The sequence below is a fragment of the Bombina bombina genome, chromosome 12, assembly GCF_027579735.1.
Source record: "Bombina bombina isolate aBomBom1 chromosome 12, aBomBom1.pri, whole genome shotgun sequence".
NCBI classification, from domain to species: Eukaryota; Metazoa; Chordata; class Amphibia; order Anura; family Bombinatoridae; genus Bombina; species Bombina bombina.
Genome location: NC_069510.1, coordinates 542,036 through 562,648, shown reverse-complemented (window position 1 = coordinate 562,648; position 20,613 = coordinate 542,036). Strand labels below are relative to the sequence as shown.

The window sequence follows — 20,613 nt, the reverse complement described above, 5'->3', positions numbered from 1 at the left end:
GAGGAGTTTTATCCGCAGCTGTTTGGGAACAAGAAGAAGTCGACGAAGCCAAAAATTATGAGGGCCCTCTGGTTGTCTATCACCCAAGATGTTAATGCGGTGTGTGACATCCAGACATCAAATCATGCAGAGATTCGGGAATATGAGGTTGCGGCTTCGCAAGAAAGTCCACCTCATGAGGGAGTGGGTAAAAGCAGTCGGAGGTGTCAGTATATTTATGAAAATCTAAGTAGTGCTCTCCAAATAATATATCAGCTTATGGCAGGGTTATAACACAATACATTTAATAATTATCCTTAAAAATAGAACCCTTAACCAACATGCATCTACTAGAAACCATACAATTAATATAAATACCTGAATTCTTTTATTTAGTTAATATCCATGAACATTTTGAAATATATTTGCAATACCATAATATGAAACACTATTATACACGTTAAAAACAACTGTTAAGATATGCTATCCTTCTTACAAAACCCAGAAAAATGTACCTTAAAAATCAGCCTTATTTACATAGCCTTTCATTCAGTTAACACAATGGGGCTAAAACCTTTAACTTTTAACATCCAAGCAATACAATCCTAATACAATATTGATTTAAAACATCAGAACTTTCACAGATAAGTTACTTAGTCTACCAGATACAAATTTAAACAATAATACAATATACACTTCTGAATTATTATTATATATGTGCATAGATAAACAATTTAAGATTGGGATTAGTTTAACAATACATAGGCTATGAAATGCTAACTTGAAATATAAACTATTTCCTTAAATCTGCTTATTATAATTTAACTGTAGTGACTATGCATATAACTTATCTTACCAATAACCTTGTATACATTACCAAATAAACCAATCGATGTCCAGTTTCCAATGTTTCTCAACAGATTCAATTTCACCTCAGAATTTCAAAATTAGGGATATTGCATATGGAGTCCAAGAGTAGCCGTGTGCTTTAATAATAACCACAGTAGTTATTCCTCCAGGATTAGCCAGCAGCCTCCCTCTCAGTCTCTATGCTTGGGGTTAAATCATCTGATTTCACCCCTCCCCTTTTTTGATCGTTCTCTATCATTGGTGAGTATTGGAAATGCCCCACGGAAGCCTTGTCTCGGATTGGTTCTTTGCAACTGAACATGGATTGGTTCATTTGGGAATATATGTTGTCAAGGAAATGTATCCTTGCAACATCCAATCATCTAATGGCTGCAATTCTCGCATCATAACACTGGGTGGCAGCAGACAGCACAGCACAGCAATACATGCAATATTTCTAGACAGTAAAAAAAAAAATAGTTCTTTAAACTATGTAATATCTGTCATAATTTCTTGCATGAACCCCTCATAATATCAATCATAGATGAGGCAATTTTGTATCACCTCTCTGATCATTTTGATATCAAATATCATGTGCACCAAGCATCATACCATATTAAAGCAATTTAATACTGTCAACTATTCTGAAATTTATGGCATTTATATATCTAATATGTTTTCAGAGCCGTATTTAAACTTTCATAACCATCTAGTATATAATCATATAACATGATTCAGGTATCCCATGCAGGCACTCCATCTGAAAAATAGAAAAATTATGTTATATATATGATTAGACCATGGGATTATTACAGTTTGAATCTATTTTTCATATATCTATTAACTGCAGCAATTATTTATTTAATATAAAACTTACTATTTCAATATATATATATACATATATGGGCTATTTGAATCATTCCAAACATACATGAAGCTATTGGTATTATTTCCTTTGTAAAATGTATTTAATTTTTTTTTATCTGTGTTATACAGGGGTTGTAAATGTTAATTCTTCAACCCACACTGCTTTCAGTAATTTTAAGTTCACACCATAGCATTTGTTTGTTGGCTAAGGCCTTCACTGCCCCACCCACATATCATGGGGTCAATCCATGAGTAGTTGTAAAAGTCACAATACAACATATTTTCTGTTTAGCTAGCAATGCAGACGTGTATTTGATGTTTAGGAGCAATTAACACTTATGTGCATAAAAACTGTTTCCCTATGATTTTGACCAGCTTCAAGAGGGTATTCCAGACACCTCATCCTTACTCATAGCATGGGGTACAGAGTTTTGCACTTCCTAATTAAGAAGCAAATGTTTCCCTTTTGTTTCTTGGGACATGCTGTCTGTAGTTCAGCCTGGAGATGTATATTCAATTTGTGGGGGTTTCTGAGTCAAATCCTGACATCAGAATTTAAACCTTATTCCAGTAATATCTGATAAAAATATGGTTTCATACATAAACACATTTCCCTGTCCTATTGACATACATATATATATAAATATGTTTTTACCTGTGCCCTGACAGAGGGATGGAAAGCAGGATCCACCCCCACGGAAACTATACCTGCAAACTTATGAGGAGACTTTATGCACCCTCCTCAATCTCCGTTTCCCCAGCATATTTGCATCCGCACGCTCCTCAACTTCTTCTCCTTCCCCAGTTGCTGGATATGACACTCAAGAACCGGAGCCCAGTGCAGCTGCTTCTCCAATCGGTGACCTGGGAGAAGGAAGTAGAGAGGCTGAACCAGGTAAATATGAGTCATACGAAAGTTATAAATATTAATTGTTATCATTCAATGTTTACAAATATCAGATTGGAATATCATAATACACCCAATTGCAAATATATTTGAAGTCTTTAGAAATTATACTCATCACACTACTATATCCAAATCAATTCTGAATCACGGATGAGCAATTACGCTTTGAATCATTGCGCAATGATCACGAAAGATATAATTGTGCAGAGGCGTGAACATGTGTTTGCTGTAATAGTGGCATTACTTTTGACATGTTGGTCAAATGTATACGTTAATTAGTATATATGTGAAGAATACAATAGCCTTATTTACAATCTTCTACATTAGAAAGGCTATAACATGATACATGATCTCTTTATTTATAAATTAATTTTGAAAACAATGAACTCACGTGAATACAAATATAATTTTACTTTGTCAATTAGAAAAAAGAGATCTGATTGTTCGTGTGCATGGCCTGATTTGTATTAATGATATCCAATCCTGATTGAATATTTTACAGATATGGATGTTGGTGCTGGAACCTCAAGCCCGTGTTCGTCAGAGTGTAGTATGTCTCATTTTAATTTACCTTTGTCTTACAAACTTGGACATAATATTACCTAATCCATTCACATTGATCTATATTAATATGGATACTATAATTCTATTTTCTTGTTATTTTAAAATAAGAATCACAAATCAGAGTTGGGATTCCATTGTAATACAAATCTCAATTTATGAGTATTTTAAGATATTCCTTCGATTCTTGATATCTTCATTTTAATGTAATCTTAGGGTCATGGCCATTTTGTATTCTGCCCCTGGGTAGTGCTTGACATTTTTTGGCTACATTTAGACAACACTAACACATTTTTACATATGTGCAGATTTTATAAATATCTCATATGCTTTGATATTTGATTCTTATCGTTAAAGGGACATGAAACACAACATTTTTATTTTATGATTTAGACACAACATGTGATTTTAAACAACTTTCCAATTTGCTTCTATTATCTAAATTGCTTCAGTCTATTGGTATCCTTAGTTGAAAAGCATATCTAGGTAGGCTCAGGAGCAGCAGTGCATTACTGGGAGTAACCTGCTAATTGGTTGATGCACAAAATTGCCTGATTTCATTGGTTCAACAGATGTCTTTAGATAACTCCCAGTAGTGCATAGTTGCTCCTTTAAAAAAAGATTCTAAGACAATGAAGCAAATTAGCTAAAATAAGTATATTTGAAAGGTTTTTAAAATCACAGTCTGGATTTGAATCATGGAAATGAATCCAATTACACATTTGGAATTTCATGTCCCTTTAAGAGAGAAGGATAATTAAAGATTCTTGATGATGATAGCATGAAATTATATATTTGATTGTAATTGCATGCTCTATCCCATTCATTACATCAACATATGGACTAGACAATTCATTAACAGTAACATTGTCAAATAAATATATTTTAATATTTAATATTAATACAAATATCTTTTATTTATTTTTTAAACATTTTTTATTGAGGTTTTTTTTTTATACATTGACACATAAAATGGAGACAAATGGTATTGATAGATCAAGACAGTTCAAAAATTATACAGTGAGCTAATGCCTCATTTCAACAACAACAATGTGACAATCAGAACTTGCATGTCAGGAATATACAACCTTTCTAAAAATAGTAGCTTAGGGGATGTCTACAGTGAAGTGATACCAACACTAGTGATGTCGCGAACATAGCTTGTTCGCGTTCGCCGTGGCGGGCGAACATATGCAATGTTCAATCCGCCCCCTATTCGTCATCATTGAGTAAACTTTGACCCTGTATCTCACAGTCTGCAGACACATTCCAGCCAATCAGCAGCAGACACTCCCTCCCAGACCCTCCCAGCTCCTGGACAGCAGCCATTTTAGATTCATTCGGAAGCTGCATTGTTAGTGAGAGGAGGGACAGTGTAGCTGCTGGTGATTTTATAGGGAAATTGATAGCTAGGCTAGTGTATTCAGTGTCCACTACAGTCCTGAAAGTCTCATATGGTCTCTGCTATAAGGACAGCACCCCAAAAAGCCCTTTTTAGGGCTAGAACATAATTTTTTTCCTGTGTAATCTAATTGCAGTTGCTTGCCTGCCAAGCCACTTGCCCAGTGCCAACACTCATATCTGTTGTAACAGTAGTGTAAATTTAAAAAAAAAAAATTTTTTGACTGTGAAACATCAGTCTGCTAGTGTAATCTAATTGCAGTTGCCTGCCTGCCAGCGTGTGTGCCAGGCTCATAGCGTATACTGTGCCCACTTGCCCAGTGCCACCACTCATATCTGTTGTAACAGTAGTGTAAATTAAAAAAAAAAAACTTTTTTGACTGTGAAACATCAGTCTGCTTGTGTAATCTAATTGCAGTTGCCTGCCTGCCTGCCTGCCAGCGTGTGTGCCAGGCCCACTTGCCCAGTGCCACCACTCATATCTGGTGTAACAGTAGTGTAAATTAAAAAAAAAAAACTTTTTTGACTGTGAAGCATCAGTCTGCCAGTGTAATCTAATTGCAGTTGCCTGCCTGCCTGCCAGCGTGTGTGCCAGGCCCACTTGCCCAGTGCCACCACTCATATCTGGTGTACCAGTAGTGTAAATTAAAAAAAAACAAAAAACTTTTTTGACTGTGAAACATCAGTCTGCTTGTGTAATCTAATTGCAGTTGCCTGCCTGCCAGCATGTGTGCCATGCCCACTTGCCCAGTGCCACCACTCATATCTGGTGTAACAGTAGTGTAAATTTAAAAAAAAAAAAAAAACTTTTTTGACTGTGAAACATCAGTCTGCTAGTGTAATCTAATTGCAGTTGCCTGCCTGCCAGAGTGTGTGCAAGGCTCACAGCGTATACTGTGCCCACTTGCCCAGTGCCACCACTCATATCTGTTGTAACAGTAGTGTAAATTTAAAAAAAAAATCTTTTTTTGACTGTGAAACATCAGTCTGCTTGTGTAATCTAATTGCAGTTGCCTGCCTGCCAGCGTGTGTGCCAGGCCCACTTGCCCAGTGCCACCACTCATATCTGTTGTAACAGTAGTGTAAATTTTAAAAAAAAAACTTTTTTGACTGTGAAACATCAGTCTGCTTGTGTAATCTAATTGCAGTTGCCTGCCTGCCAGCGTGTGTGCCAGGCCCACTTGCCCAGTGCCACCACTCATATCTGTTGTAACAGTAGTGTAAATTTTAAAAAAAAAACTTTTTTGACTGTGAAACATCAGTCTGCTTGTGTAATCTAATTGCAGTTGCCTGCCTGCCAGCCTGTGTGCCAGGCCCACTTGCCCAGTGCCACCACTCATATCTGGTGTAACAGTAGTGTAAATTTAAAAAAAAAAAAAACTTTTTTGACTGTGAAACATCAGTCTGCTTGGAGAATCTAATTGGAGTTAAAATAGAAAGTGGGGAGGTGTGGGATAAGCGCTCTGGGAGGAGCAAACCTATAGTTAATAGATTGTTATAATAATATAATAACAAAATTGATAACAAAATTAATCAAGATGTTGAATATATATATGTGAAAAAAGATACTGATAGTGACGAAAAAAATGTCAATTTAATATAAAATAAATAAATGTCAACAAGGTGTACAAAATAAACATATAACATATGATAAAATCAAATTCAGGAGACTCATATAAGTCTAAGATGCCGGCATCAAGGAAATAAAATATTGACCTATAAGAAATTCATAACATTTAAAAATAGCGGTTGCTAAGTTAAAAACAACAATACACAGAAACTTGATTTTGCAATAAATGTGCTAATATATAGCAGACCAATCTTAAGGGCACTTTATGAGAGTGAAAAGTAGGAAATAAAATGATAAATCAGTGATGAATAACAACAAACCAGCAGCTTATGTTTGTGTCCGTTAGAGGCTATGAAGCGTGTGATCCGTGGATGATGACGTCACGTCATGTGACTAGTTGTACTGATCCAATCGTATCCAACGATTATAGTGTAGCGTTATATTTGAAAAAATGTGTATACCGGTATATCAAAAAGGAAAAGACAAAGTGTCAAATATTTTTCGTAACAGTATAAAAAGATACTTGCAAGTAACAGATCGCTGTCCTCCAATCTCTCCCGTGGGAGAAAAGCAATTCGGCTGATTTTTAAAAAGCAACAATGTAGATGAAATAAAGACAAGTGTCCGTCTTTTTCTTTCTGAACTCCAAGTGGATAGAAATTCTTTGTAAGGTGCTCTTTATTCAGCAGTCCTTTAGGTAGATAGTGATGTTATAGCTAGAACCAGAGGTAACCTGCAAGCACACAGGGATTATTCATATATCAAGCTCAGGTATTGTGTATGAGCTAGAAATGAACCTGTTGTTTGTGCCGCCGTAGAACCAGGTGAGGTAAAATGAAGCTCTGTGGCTATTTAAACTTGTGAACGCCGCACACAGGAATTATTCATATATCTTGCTCTGCTTGAATTGTAGAGCTCAAAATGAACCTGTGATGTGCAGGGTGAGAGAATAGGTATGTTTCTCTTAGTGACTGTAAGCAAATCTACGCGTTTCGGCAGAGTTACCTGCCTTTATCAAGATGCTTACAGGATGTGACAAGGAGCCTTATATAGGGAGAGTTTGTGGGTGTATCAATTAGGATATGAGATATTTAACGCATATATATACACATAGATATGAATATAAATAGAATCATAAGTGGATATATTGTATAGTATTTTTCAGTTATATAAGTTGTGGTTTATAAAAATGCACAATATATAAAAAAAAGCACAATATATAAAAGATTATTATATCTGTATAAACATACCCAAATGTGTATGTTTTGAATGGCTAAAAAATCAAGCGAAAAAATATACATTAAATACTTGACTTATACTCTATTAGGTATAGTTTACCTGTTTATATAGAATTGGTTAAACTTTAGGAGAAATTTACTACATAATGTCATATATTCAACATCTTTGATTAGAGGGGACAATTTAATAATAAAGGAAGTGTAATAATTTTGTAAAAATGATTGAAGTGATGATAATTCAAGATTAACTAGAAGTGGTCAGAAAAAACATAATTGTTTATTACGTATTTCTAAAAAAATGTAATTAGTGATAAGATTAATTTTACATGTTAGATGTTAAATGTAATGTTTATGTTTATATAATTGAGTTTAAATCAAATGAGCTATTTAATCCTAGTGGATATATTGTTTTGAATTTAAAAATTAACTCTGCTTCTTTTTTGAGAAGCATCTTTTCCATATTGCCACCTCTATGATTCATTTTTACTTTTTTTATACCCCAAAAATGAAAACAGTTTAAATCCCCATGGTGGACTTCAGCAAAGTGTTTGTAGAGTATTGTTTTGGTATTTGCATGCTCTATGTTCAAAATGTGTTCTCGCATACGATCCCTTAATATTCTGCTAGTTTGGCCGATGTAAAATAAATCACAAGAACATTTTATACAGTAAATTACATTAGAGTCACTGCATTTAATAGTATCCTTTATATGAAAAGTGAATAGTTTCTCAGTAGATGTGATCTTTTTAGTTTTATTACTATGTTTGCAGGATTTGCATTTAATGCAAGGAAAAAAGCCAAATATATTTTTTCTTTTCTTAAATCTCTATCAATGTAATTGGTATTAGTTCCTTTGAATTCACTAGGTGCCAAATAACTCTTTAGATTTCTTGCCTTTTTGAATACAAGGTCAGGATGCTTTTTAACTTTTGTACCTAATATAGGATCTTTTTCAATATAGTGCCAGTGTTTGTTTAAAATGGCTCTAATCTCGTTATGTTGAGCATTATATTCTGTGATAAATGGAACAAAAATTTGACTAGTGGAAGTAGTATTTGTCTCATATGAATTTTTATTTTTGTTTCTATTTTTGTTAGTATTGTTTTTTAATAAACTGGATCTATCAATTTCTCTAATCGATAACATAGTGTTTTTGATTTTTTTCTGGTTATAACCTTTCTCAGTAAATCTGTTTAATAGGATATTTGATTGTAAATCATATGATTCTAAATCTGAACAGTTTTTCTGATCCTGAGTAGCTGACTTTTGGGAATATTTTCCTTCCACTTATTGAGGTGGCAACTGTTTTGCTGAATAAAATTATTCGAATCAATGGTTTTAAAATATGTTTTAGTTTTGATCATATTTTCCACAATCTCCACCTCAATATCCAGAAAATGAAGTGATTTCATACTGTATTCATATGAGAAAGTGAGACCTAAATTATTGGTATTGATATCTTCCAGGAATATTTCTAGAATTTCATGGTCTCCTCTCCAGACCAGGAAGATATCGTCAATATATCTTTTATAGAGCACAAGGTTCGCTCCCCATTGGCCACTGGATAAAAAAGACTCTTCAAAAAACCCCATAAATAAATTGGCATAGCTGGGAGCGAACCTTGTGCCCATTGCTGTCCCCCTGGTCTGGAGGAAGAATTCATTGTTGAACATGAAACTATTATTCTTGAGAATAAATTCTATGCTATCTAAAATGAATTTATTTTGTTCATACAGTAAGTTTTCATCTTTATCTAAATAGTGGGCAATAGCTTTTAATCCTAAATGATGATCAATATTGGTATATAAAGAATTAACGTCACACGTTACCATAGTGTAATTGTTTTTCCATTCAATCTCGTTCAGTATGTTTAAAAAATGGGTGGAATCTTTTAGGTATGACGGTAACTGTATAACGTAATTTTGAAGAAAGTAATCTACATATTGTGAAAGATTTGAAGATATTGAATCAATTCCAATAGGACGTCCAGGAGGTTTATTAAGGTGTTTGTGAATTTTGGGCAAAAAATAAAATGTGGGATTTTTAGGATGGTTGATTTGTAAAAAAATTGAATTCTGAATCTGTTAGAACTCCTAATGTTTTTGCTTTATCTAATAGAGTATTTAACTTCTTTTTTTGAGAATCAATTGGGTTATGTTTGAGTTTAGCATATGTGGTATTGTCAAGCAGAAGTCTGTAGGCTTCTTCCAGATAATATTGTACATCCATAATTACAATACCTCCACCCTTGTCTGCTTGTTTGATTATAATTTCCTTATTTTCTTGTAATAATTTTAATGTCTTGCGTTCTTCAGGTTTCAAATTTTCTTTAACTTTAATATTAGTATCTAATTTATCTAGATCCTCTTTGACTTTACATTCAAAACTTTTAATGAAATCTCCCTTATCATGCGTTGGGTAAAAAGTGGACTTTTCCTTCAAATTGGAATGTAGATAATTACTTGGTTTGTTAATTGTTCTGGTGAGGGGAGTAGATAGAAAGTACTTTTTAAGAGTTAATTTGCAGACATATTGATTAACATTTATGAGAGTTTCAAACTTGTTCATTTTACAAGTTGGTGCAAATGTGAGACCCTTTTTTAAAACAGATTCTTCTTCTACACTTAGTGTGTGTTTACTAAGGTTAAATATCCCTGTATTCTGATTGGTATGTGAATTGTTTATCTGAGTCTTTTTTGTGGATTTTCTCCCTCTTCGCTCTCTCTTTCTCTTTTCCATTTTGGTGTTCCCCAAATGGAAATATTTTTTTGATGTCCTGTGTGTTGTGGGGTTGTGCCTAAAAAATGACCATTATTTGTATGTGTGTCTGACCATTTTCTGACCATTCTTGAATGTCTCTTAGTGGTTCAAAATTATTGGAGAGGGGATCCTCCAATTGTTAGTATTAGTTCTATCTCTATAATTAGAATTTGTGTAGTGTGATGTATTTGGTTCCATATTGTTCCGTCTGTTGTACTGTGGTCTGAAATATGTGTCCTCATTGAATCTATTTCCATTGTGTCTATCATTGCGATCATTATTTCTATATGTGTGACCATGGTGTTGGTTTTGTACTCTATAGTCATAGTCATTTCTATCATTATAAAATCTCCTATTATGACTGGAGTGTTGAAAGTTTCTATTTGTTTGTCTCCTATTTGGAGTATGATCAAATGTTGGTCGATTATTGTAAATATAGGGTCTGTTTGAATAATTAGTAGTTCTTATTTTGTTAGAGCTATAGGCAGTATGTGCATTATTTTGTTCTTTATTGTACACAGGTTTATTTTCTTTCCCTATTTTGTGTTTGCTGAAAATAGATACCATAGTATTGGTATTAGTTTTTTCAGTTGTAACTATTGTAGAAGAAGAACAAGGGATGATATCATTGTCATCCTCAATAGTAGATATAGGTTTAGGGATATTCTCATTTACATTTATGTTTTTGTAGTCTTCTATATCTCTATTGAGTTTATTATTTTTACCTTCTAATAACATCTGTTTAAATTCAGTGATATTTTTCATCATAATTTGTTGTTTAGTTTTGAATTCTTTGTCATTATTAAATGGTTTCAATTTTTCTTTGAATACCTCGATTTCGTTTTTTATTTTAATCAGTGAGCAATCTCTAGATTTAATTAATACTTTAAGTAGACCTAGTGATGCATTTTCTAAAATGCTATACCATTCTGTGGACAATTCCTCACTAAGTTCAAAAGTGCAATCTTTTTTTTTTTAATCTGAGTCCTCTAGGGACCATTTTAGAATCAATATATTTTTGTGTATATGAGAGTTCTAGCCCAGACTCCATTCCCCAGTGTCAGGCTGAGTTACAGGGGGCAGAGACAGTCGGTTCTGTCCCCCAGCAGCAAAGCAATGTACAGGGAATTGGGAGCCCAGGCTCCATTCCCCAGTGGCAGCTTGACATACCCAGGGGAGACAGTAAGCCCCACAACCATGCAGATGGGACCGTGGTCTCTGCACTCACTGCACAGGGGGTAGGGAAGGTCGGTCCTGTCCCCCAGCAACAGGGCTGTTTAGCCAAAGGGGAGACATTTGGTCTCCCCCTCCCACAACCAGGCTCCAACCAGGCTACTTCTGTGGTAGCGCTGGCACCAGGGCAGAGTACCGCTGGTCTCTGCCCACTCAGCAACCCACAAAGGCAGCCTACCAGTCCCCCACACAGCCGTGGTGAGGCACCTAGACATGGACAAGTTTCTCCTCTACCCAGGTGTAGTAACCATTTATTGTGGGTGGGCTGTACTGCTGATTGTGTTTTGTGGGTGGGCTGCTGGACTAACCAGGGCACTGACTGGCAGGAGGTCAGATACCCTGTTAGTCTGTTTGGAAAAGGGGAGAGATGTGACAAGACCAATCTCGCCACATTGCATTGGAGGAGCCTGATTGCTGGCCTGCTGCCTTTAGACTATGGCCCCATGTTGAAACGCCCAAATTATCTCCTGGATAGAAGACTCTGTGGAACTGGTTTTGGGCAGAAAAACCATGCTTCATTTGATAACAAAGGACTTCAACCTAACTTTTAAAACCCTGAACCTATTCAAGTGAATTTTGGATATGTTTGTCCCCAAGTTATACTGGTTAAAATGATATAAGTTTTATGTATGTGTGATGTATACTTTTAAAGTTATGAATAATGTGGTAAAACTGTATTTCTCTGCCTATGATAATTGCATCAACCATTGTGTAAGGTAACTGCATCAACCATTGTATAAGGTAACTGCATAAACCATTGTGTAAGGTAATTGCATCACCCATTGTGTAAGGTAATTGCATCACCCATTGTGTAAGGTAATTGCATCACAGGCAGAGGGAATGATTTTGTGTGGGAGTGTCTGACAGTATTGTATGTGTTTATTGGTTGTTTTACAAAACCCTGTGGGTGGTAATAATGTGTAAAAATGTGTATTTAAGAACAATAAACACACAGCTCTTGCTGATATCTGTTTGACCCTCACCATGGAGCTTTGACTCATGCTTGGGGGGAGGGAGAGGGGAAATTTACTGTATGCTGTGCCTCTGAAAGGGAAGATCTACTAAACGGCAATTTAACCCTTTTATGCGTGAGGGTGCCGTAACAAAGGGCGTCTTCCCTCTATCTAATGTACTATACTCTTCCAACCCCCCATCTGGTCTCCTAGGAAGTGTCAACCGGGTGGGAGACCTGCATAAATACTGAGCATATAGCCCTCAATAAAACACATTCTGTTTTACCCTCAAGATGGAGCTTGGTCTCGTGTTTGTGGGGAATTAACTGGGTTTGTGTGTTGCTGATCCCATATTCAGGGTATCTTTCATCAGGTATTAACCCTTGATATCCGGGTTATACCATAACAGTAAACAATCAGCCGGTAAGTAATATATACACCCTGTTACATGGTTTATTCTTAAGCTCACTCATCTCTCTGTTCATTACACAATCAGCCGGTAAGTAATGTATACACCCTCTTACAAGGTTTATCCTTAAGCTCATTCCTCTCTCAGTTCTTTACACAATCAGCCGATAAGTAATGTATACACCCTCTTACATGGTTTATCCTTAAGCTCACTCATCTCTCTGTTATTTACACAATCAGCCAGTAAGTAATGTGTACACCCTCTTACATGGTTTATCCTTAAGCTCACTCATCTCTCTGTTCTGTACACAATCAGTCAGTAAGTAATGTATACAACCTCTTAGATGGTTTATCCTTAAGCTCACTCATCTCTCTGTTCTTTACACAATCAGCCGGTAAGTAATGTATACACCCTCTTACATGGTTTATCTTTAAGCTCATTCATCTCTCTGTTCTTTACACAATCAGCCGGTGAGTAATGTATACACCCTCTTAGATGGTTTATTCTTAAGCTCATTCATCTCTCTTCTTTACACAATCAGTCAGTAAGTAATGTATACACCCTCTCACATGGTTTATCTTTAAGCTCACTCATCTCTCTGTTCTTTACACAATTAGTCAGTAAGTAATGTATACAACATCTTAGATGGTTTATCCTTAAGCTCACTCATCTCTCTGTTCTTTACACAATCAGCCAGTAAGTAATGTATACACCCTCTTACATGGTTTATCCTAAAGCTCACTCATCTCTCTGTTCTGTACACAATCAGCAGGTAAGTAATGTATACACCCTCTTACATGGTTTATCCTTAAGCTCACTCATATCTCTGTTATTTACACAATCAGTAAGTAATGTATACACCCTCTTACATGGTTTATCCCTAAGCTCACTCATCTCTCTGTTCTTTACACAATCAGCCGGTAAGTAATGTATACACCCTCTTACATAGTTTATCCTTAAGCTCACTCATCTATCTGTTCTGTACACAATCAGCCAGTAAGTAATGTATACATCCTCTTACATGGTTTATCCTTAAAGGGACAGTATACACTCATTTTCATATAACGGCATGTAATAGACACTACTACAGATACTGATATAAAAAATCCAGTATAAAACTGTTTAAAAACTTACTTAGAAGCTCTCAGTTTAGCTCGGTTGAAAAGGTAGTTGGAAAGCCCACTGCAAGTGGGAAATAAGACACTCCCCCTTCTTTTGCATATGAAAAGACCCTTTACACAAACTGGAGCAAGCTGGAGAAGGTAGCTGACGGTATTCTCATAAAACTGTGGGGCTTGGCTAGGAGTCTGAAAATCAGAGCAATGTTATTTAAAATATAAGCAAAACTATACATTTATAAAAAAAAAAAAACTTTATGGGCTATATAAAAAGATCATCTACAACACATTTATGCAAAGAAAAAATGAGTGTATAATGTCCCTTTAAGCTCACTTACCTCTCAAGTCTGTACACAATCAGCCAGTAAGTAATTTATACATCCTCTCATGTGATTTATCTTTAAGCTCACTCACCTCTTTGTTCTTTACTCAAACAGCCGGTAATAATGTATACAACCTCTTACCTGATTTACCCTTTAACTGACTTCTCTCTCTGTTCTTGTTAACCCTCACCCTGATTGTAATATGCTAACCCTAAAAACCTTAACCTGTAGAATAGCTTATAGCACGTGTTCCCTGAGCACTGTATAACAATGAGCAGGGGGAGAAGGTGTGAATAGAGTAGCTTATAGCCTGTGGCCCCTGAGAACTCAATGAGTAGAGGGAGGGAGTGTGTGTAGATTAGTTTATAGCACGTGGCCCCAGAGCACTGTATAATAATGAGGGAGGGGGAGCATGCCCTAGAACAGCTGATAACACGTGGTCCATAAACACTGGACAGGGGGAGTGCACACATCTCAGTTGTTTTGTACCTTTACGGTGGCTAAATAATATCTGTGCAAGCGCACAGCTGAGACGGAACAGTGCCCTAATAGCCTAATTAACCCATTTTAATTATTATTTAAAATGAATAATTAATTTGATATTAAGTTTGTATTTGAAGTTGATACATTAAATACAAAATAAATTAATAAATAAGTTATCCAGTAGAGGGAGCCATTAGCCAAGAAAGTTTTTATTTGTTTATGGGAAATGTAGTTCCTAACATCTGTGACACTGGGATATGTAGGCAAATGTCTCATGTAATTGTAGGTTATATTGGGATATGTAGTACTTAACACAAGTGTTTATGGAATATGTATGCTACAGCTGGATGTCACCACAAGCTCTATTGGGATGTGTAGTACTTAATGGAAGTGCTCATGGGATGTGTAGACTACAACCTGATCTCACCACAAGCTCTACTGGGATATGTAGTTCATAATGTGGTTGATTCTGGGATATGTAGGCTAGGAGATGCTTGCTTTTATGCATATTGTTTTTTTCTTTTAACCCTAACCTATTTATTTGACTTTCCAAAGCTTTTAAACATCTCATACTACCTATGTTAAATTAATTAATTTTTAATATTTATCTAAAATATTGTTAAAAAAAAATCTTGCAGTATATTAAAAATAGTATTTCAATTAGCAAAACCGATAAAGTAATGCAGTAGTTATATTTATCCACTAGATGGAGCTATTTAAAGTCTAAGCAAAACCGTTATATAATGATTTGATTACAAAATATATTACTAATACAGTCAACCACTAGACGGCGACACTGACCTTCTAATGTAGTTCCTAACATGTGTGATGCTGGGATATATGTAAGCTATGTGACGTATAATGCTAGGTTCTGTTGGGATATGTAGTTCTACTTGCAGGTGCCCCAGGGATATGTAGGCTTCAGCAGGATTTCACCGTAGAGACTAAAGGCGTATATAGTTCCTATCTATGTAGGTTTCGGTGAGATTTTATCGCAGAGACCTATGTAGTTCCTTTTCCTAGTGCTGCTGGGATATGTAGGCTTTGAAGATTTTGCAGCAGAGACGCTTGGGGTATGTAGTTCCTATCGCTAATACTTCTGGGATATGTAGGCTTCGGCTGGATTTCACCGCAGATGCTATTGGGCTATGTAGTTCCTATTCCTAGTGCTGCTGGGATATGTAGGCTTTGAAGATTTTGCAGCAGAGACGCTTGGGGTATGTAGTTCCTATCGCTAATACTTCTGGGATATGTAGGCTTCGGCTGGATTTCACCGCAGATGCTATTGGGCTATGTAGTTCCTATTCCTAGTGCTGCTGGGATATGTAGGCGTCAGGTGACTCAGCGCTGGTATTTTTGGGATGTATATTTTGGTACATTTGGGATACCTACGCATCAGCATGAGCTCTATATAGATCACGGCCCGTGTTAGCCGCAGTAATGTTTGTTTATGTAGTTCCGTGCGCGGGTGGTGTTCAGCTGTACAACTGTGCAGAGCATATTCTAATATCGACCACACGATGGCGCCATTGTATATAGAAACGCTATTTGTACTGCTTACTTTCATGTAGATACGTTCGTGTACATAAGCAATTGCGCCACCGTGTGGTGAAATTCTATATTACGTGTAACTAACCAGTTTTGATTATTATTGCTTTTATATAAGCCTTGTTTGAACAAAATGGAAATCATTTTAAGCTATCCTACATCGTTATTCCTGTTCTATACTTTTGTAATTAGACCCAGAAAGAAATTGTTTTCATATTAATACACAGTTGCCCTTTGATATATATTAGCCGCAGTAATGTTTGTTTATGTAGTTCCGTGCGCAGGTGGTGTTCAGCTGTACAACTGTGCAGAGCATATTCTAATATTGACCACACGATGGCGCTATTGTATATAGAAACGCTATTTGTGCTGCTTACTTTCATCTAGATACGTTTGTGTACATAAGCAATTGCGCCACCGTGTGGTAGAGTTACATATTCAAGAAGAACTGAAGCTTTTCCATATTTCACATTTATGAAATAAAAATGATATTTTTTAAATATTTATTATTACTATCCGTAGTAACTTTATTTATGAGCACTCTGTATTACATGTGTTTGCTTTTTGTTTTGTTAGCATGACACCAGAGGGGCTCCGTAATAATTTGTATTTGCATAAGACAGTTTCATATGTAGTTAGTTAAACTCATTGTGATAAAACACATGATATAAAGAAGGACTAGCACAGTATATAACTAGGGTAGCACTGTGTTCTATTGGGCAGATATGTATTTCAAGGAGCTGTCTACTAACATCTACAGAAAATAAATGGAAACAAATAAATGATAATAATAAATAATATTAATAACTATTCTTAAAAGCAGTACCAGAAATAAGTAAACTATGAATGTACAAAGCACATTTTTTTTAGGAGATGGCCATATTTGTAAAAAAAAAAAAAAGCTTTAATAATATGAAATCCTGTAAGGAAGAGAGCAGATAAAAACAAGTAAGTAGAACTACGAACAGAAATGATTTTTGTATTAATTGCACTATAGGGACACAAATGGTCTGTTTTACTGGCACAGAATGTAGAATCACATCTCCTACTGGCCTTATTGATTAAATCCATGCTCTACATGTTATAGACTGAAAAGGAGTCAAAGAAAAGTAATCAGTTTATATGTTAATACTTAAAAAGGCTTTAAATCATGGCTTTGTATTTCACCAGCAGTAAAAGGTGTTTAATCACTGTTCTGATTATGACTGGTAGAGAAGGATCACTGCCCTGTGAGTTACTGATTGTCATATATTTTTAATTTACAAAAGAATAACGTATACAAACATAGCTGCTAAAATTGATTAATGATTACTCTGTGTATAATACTGTCACTCATTTGGGCTATATGATTGCATTGTGTGTATGTCTGGCAGTTAAGACAGCTATGTGATTGCTTTTTGGTGTATGAAATACAATGGTTAATTGATTTATTTTGATTGCTACTGGTAGCTAATCTGGGGATATAATAACAACATTGTATTTATAGCTGATAATGCAGCTCATTAAATAACTGCTTCTATTTGTTTTCCTGTTACAGGCAAACAGGGGGATGCACTTGTAAAACCACATACTGAGTCCTATGTTGCGCATAGGTAAGTTTAAGAAACGGCTATTGTGTAACCCACCTACTTCCCTTCCCAAGTTGCAGGCACTTTGCCCAGTATTGATGTGAAGGAGACCTAGCAACCCTATATATAACCATATGTAATATGTACATGAAAAAATAGACTACCTTTTATATAAAACAATATATTTATTAGGTGATCTTATATTTATACTGTAAAGTAAATCTCTTCTTTACATGGTTGCAGCACACTGGGCACAGGCCATTAAATGCTCTGTACAGCCCCTACAGAGTCATCGGCCTCTCCAGCATCTTTGGCTATTTTCTTATTCTGTGCAGCAGAGTCACTAAAACTCACTCCTCTCTCTCGGCTAGATTACGAGTTTTGCGTTAGAGGCTATGCGGTGCTAACAAGCAGTTTATGCTCACCGCTCACTTACAGACAGCACTGGTATTACTAGTTTTTACAAACCAGACAAGAAGTGAGCGTTGAGCAAAATTTTGCTCATTACCGCACTCCAATACCAGCGCTGCTTACGTTAGCGGTGAGCTGGTGTAACGTGCTCATGCACGATTTCCCCATTGGAATCAACCGGAAGAGCCGGCTGAAAAAAAGTCTAACACCTGCCAAAAACAAGCGTAAAACTGCTTAACACAGCCCCATTGATTCCTATGGAGAAATAAAATTTATGTTTACACCTAACATGAACCCTGAGTCTAAACACCCCTAATCTTACACTTATTAACCCCTAATCTGTCTAAATAACATTGCTCTGATTTTCAGACTCCTTACCAAGCCCCTAAGTTTTATGTGAATACCGTCAGCTACCTTCATCAGCTTGCTCCTGTTTGTGTAAAGTGTCTTTTCATATGCAAAAGAAGGGGGAGGGGGGAGGGTCTTATTTCCCACTTGCAGTGGGCTTTCCACTTGCCTTTTTAACAGAGCTAAACTGATAGCTTCTAAGTAAGTTTTTAAACAGTTTTATACTGGATTTTTTATATCAGTGTCTGTGCATCTTATTCTTTATAGTAGTGTCTTTTACATGCAGTTATATGAAAATGAGTGTATACTGTCCCTTTAAGGATAAACCATGTAAGAGGGTGTATACATTACTTATCAGCTGATTGTGTAAAGAACAGAGAGATGAGTGAGCTTAAGGATAAACCATGTAAGAGGGTGTATACATTACTCACCAGCTGATTGTGCAAAGAACAGAGAGGTGTTTCTATTGTTAAAGGGCTTAGTAAAACTGAGACAGTGAGTATTTTACATAAAATGAAAAATTCAAGAACAAGGGGTCATGAGCTCAAGCTAAAGGGTAGTAGATTCAGGAGTAATTTGAGGTTGCTTCTTTACAGAAAGAGTGATTGATTTATGGAATAAACTTCCTCAAGAGGTAGTAATGACAAACACTGTGGGGGACTATAAAAATGCATGGGACAAGCATAAGGCTATCCTACAAACTAGATAAGTTTATACTATTAGGTAATATCAGGCAGACTTGCTGGCCCTATGGCTCTTATCTGCCGTCAATATATATGTTTCTATGTGAGTAAGCTTAAAGGGACAGTATACACTGACCCTCAGCCTGCTGCCCATTGCATAGAGGAGGAAGAATGCTGGGGCATCCTACATGAAGCAGACCCCGTGCAAGGTGCCCACCAGGATAACCGGCAACAGCACCGGCAACTGGTTAAAGTGAATGGGAAGGTCAGTGGTCTACTGGATACTGGTGCTACCATGACCTTGCTTCAAAAGAACTTGGTGTCTGAGAACCAGCACACCAGAGACACTGTGGCTGTGAGGGTAGCAGGGGGCGCTGTGTTCAGCCTACCTGTTGCCCCGGTACATTTGGATTGGGGAGTGGGCTCTAGACATGTGAATGTGGGGGTCATGAAGGACTTACCAGCTGATGTTCTCCTTGGAAATGACTTGGCCCCCTTTGTTTCTGCCTACGCTCCCATGGGTCCCGCCGATGTTAACCCTGTGACTACCCGTGCCCAGATCCGTGCCGCCGAGACCGACCCACCTGCTGCTAAGCTCCAGGACGCTGAGCTCAGTAAATCTCTATCCGCTATTTATACGTGGAAGTCTCGTTACAACGCGCTGATGGAGAAGAGTCAAGTAGAGGATGAAATGGTCACGTTAAACAATCACGTAACAGTGCTAGCGGGAGAGAAGAGGAGCGCAGAGGAAAAAGCGTGTTTAGAACGGGAATCTCTGCTAGACAAGCTGCACCGACAGACCGCAGAAAACACCAGCTTCAGAGTGGAACATGAAACCGTAAAGACAAACTTAGCGACACTGGAGGAAAAGCTGACGCTGGCTCATAGTGAGGTGCAGCAACTCAAGGGCACCCTATGTCAGTATGAAGGGCTTGTGGATACCTATAAAGAGCAGGTACAAAAAACTCGTAAAGAAGCCGATGAGATTTGTCTCCAACTGGAAAGAAGCGTCTCTGAAAACAAAAACTTGAAGGACTATTTAGCCCTGGTCTGGGCACTGAAGAAGTTGAACCCTTATTTATACGGACAGGAATTCTCTCTCATAACGGGAATACAGATGGATTGTCCCGGCAAACTGACATTCCTACCACCTCCCCAAGTTGACCTGCCAAAGGGTCAAGCCAGGTCTGCCGGAGTGTCCCACCAGGAGGGAGCCATGTGACAGACCCCTCTGTCAGTACTGGAAGGGTTAACTTTGTTCAGTTTTGAGAAACTATTTTCTGAAGACAGGTTTCCTGGCATCAGCTATTGGTTACTGTAATTAAGTTTAGGTGATAAGTGTTCACATTGTTTAATCACCTCCAGAGATCAGACTGCCAGGTGCCAGGGAGGAATCCATTGTTT

At 36.7% G+C, this 20,613-nt stretch overlaps 1 protein-coding gene and 1 long non-coding RNA gene across 2 annotated transcripts in view; one reads left to right on the top strand and one right to left on the bottom strand.

Moving 5' to 3' along the window:
- Positions 1-919: 919 nt before the first annotated feature.
- Positions 920-15,580, bottom strand: LOC128642831 (uncharacterized). The gene is made up of 3 exons (XR_008399717.1): positions 15,453-15,580; positions 2,404-2,559; positions 920-1,588 (listed from the first exon to the last, which is right to left on the bottom strand). It is a non-coding gene; the product is annotated as an uncharacterized LOC128642831 (long non-coding RNA).
- Positions 15,581-17,698: 2,118 nt separating this feature from the next.
- LOC128643200 (uncharacterized) overlaps positions 17,699-20,613 on the top strand; it is a 47,712-nt gene continuing 44,797 nt past the window's right edge. Inside the window, exon 1 of the mRNA XM_053696183.1 lies at positions 17,699-17,791. The gene's annotated coding sequence lies outside the window, so the exon portion shown is untranslated. The remainder of the gene's footprint in view (positions 17,792-20,613) is intronic.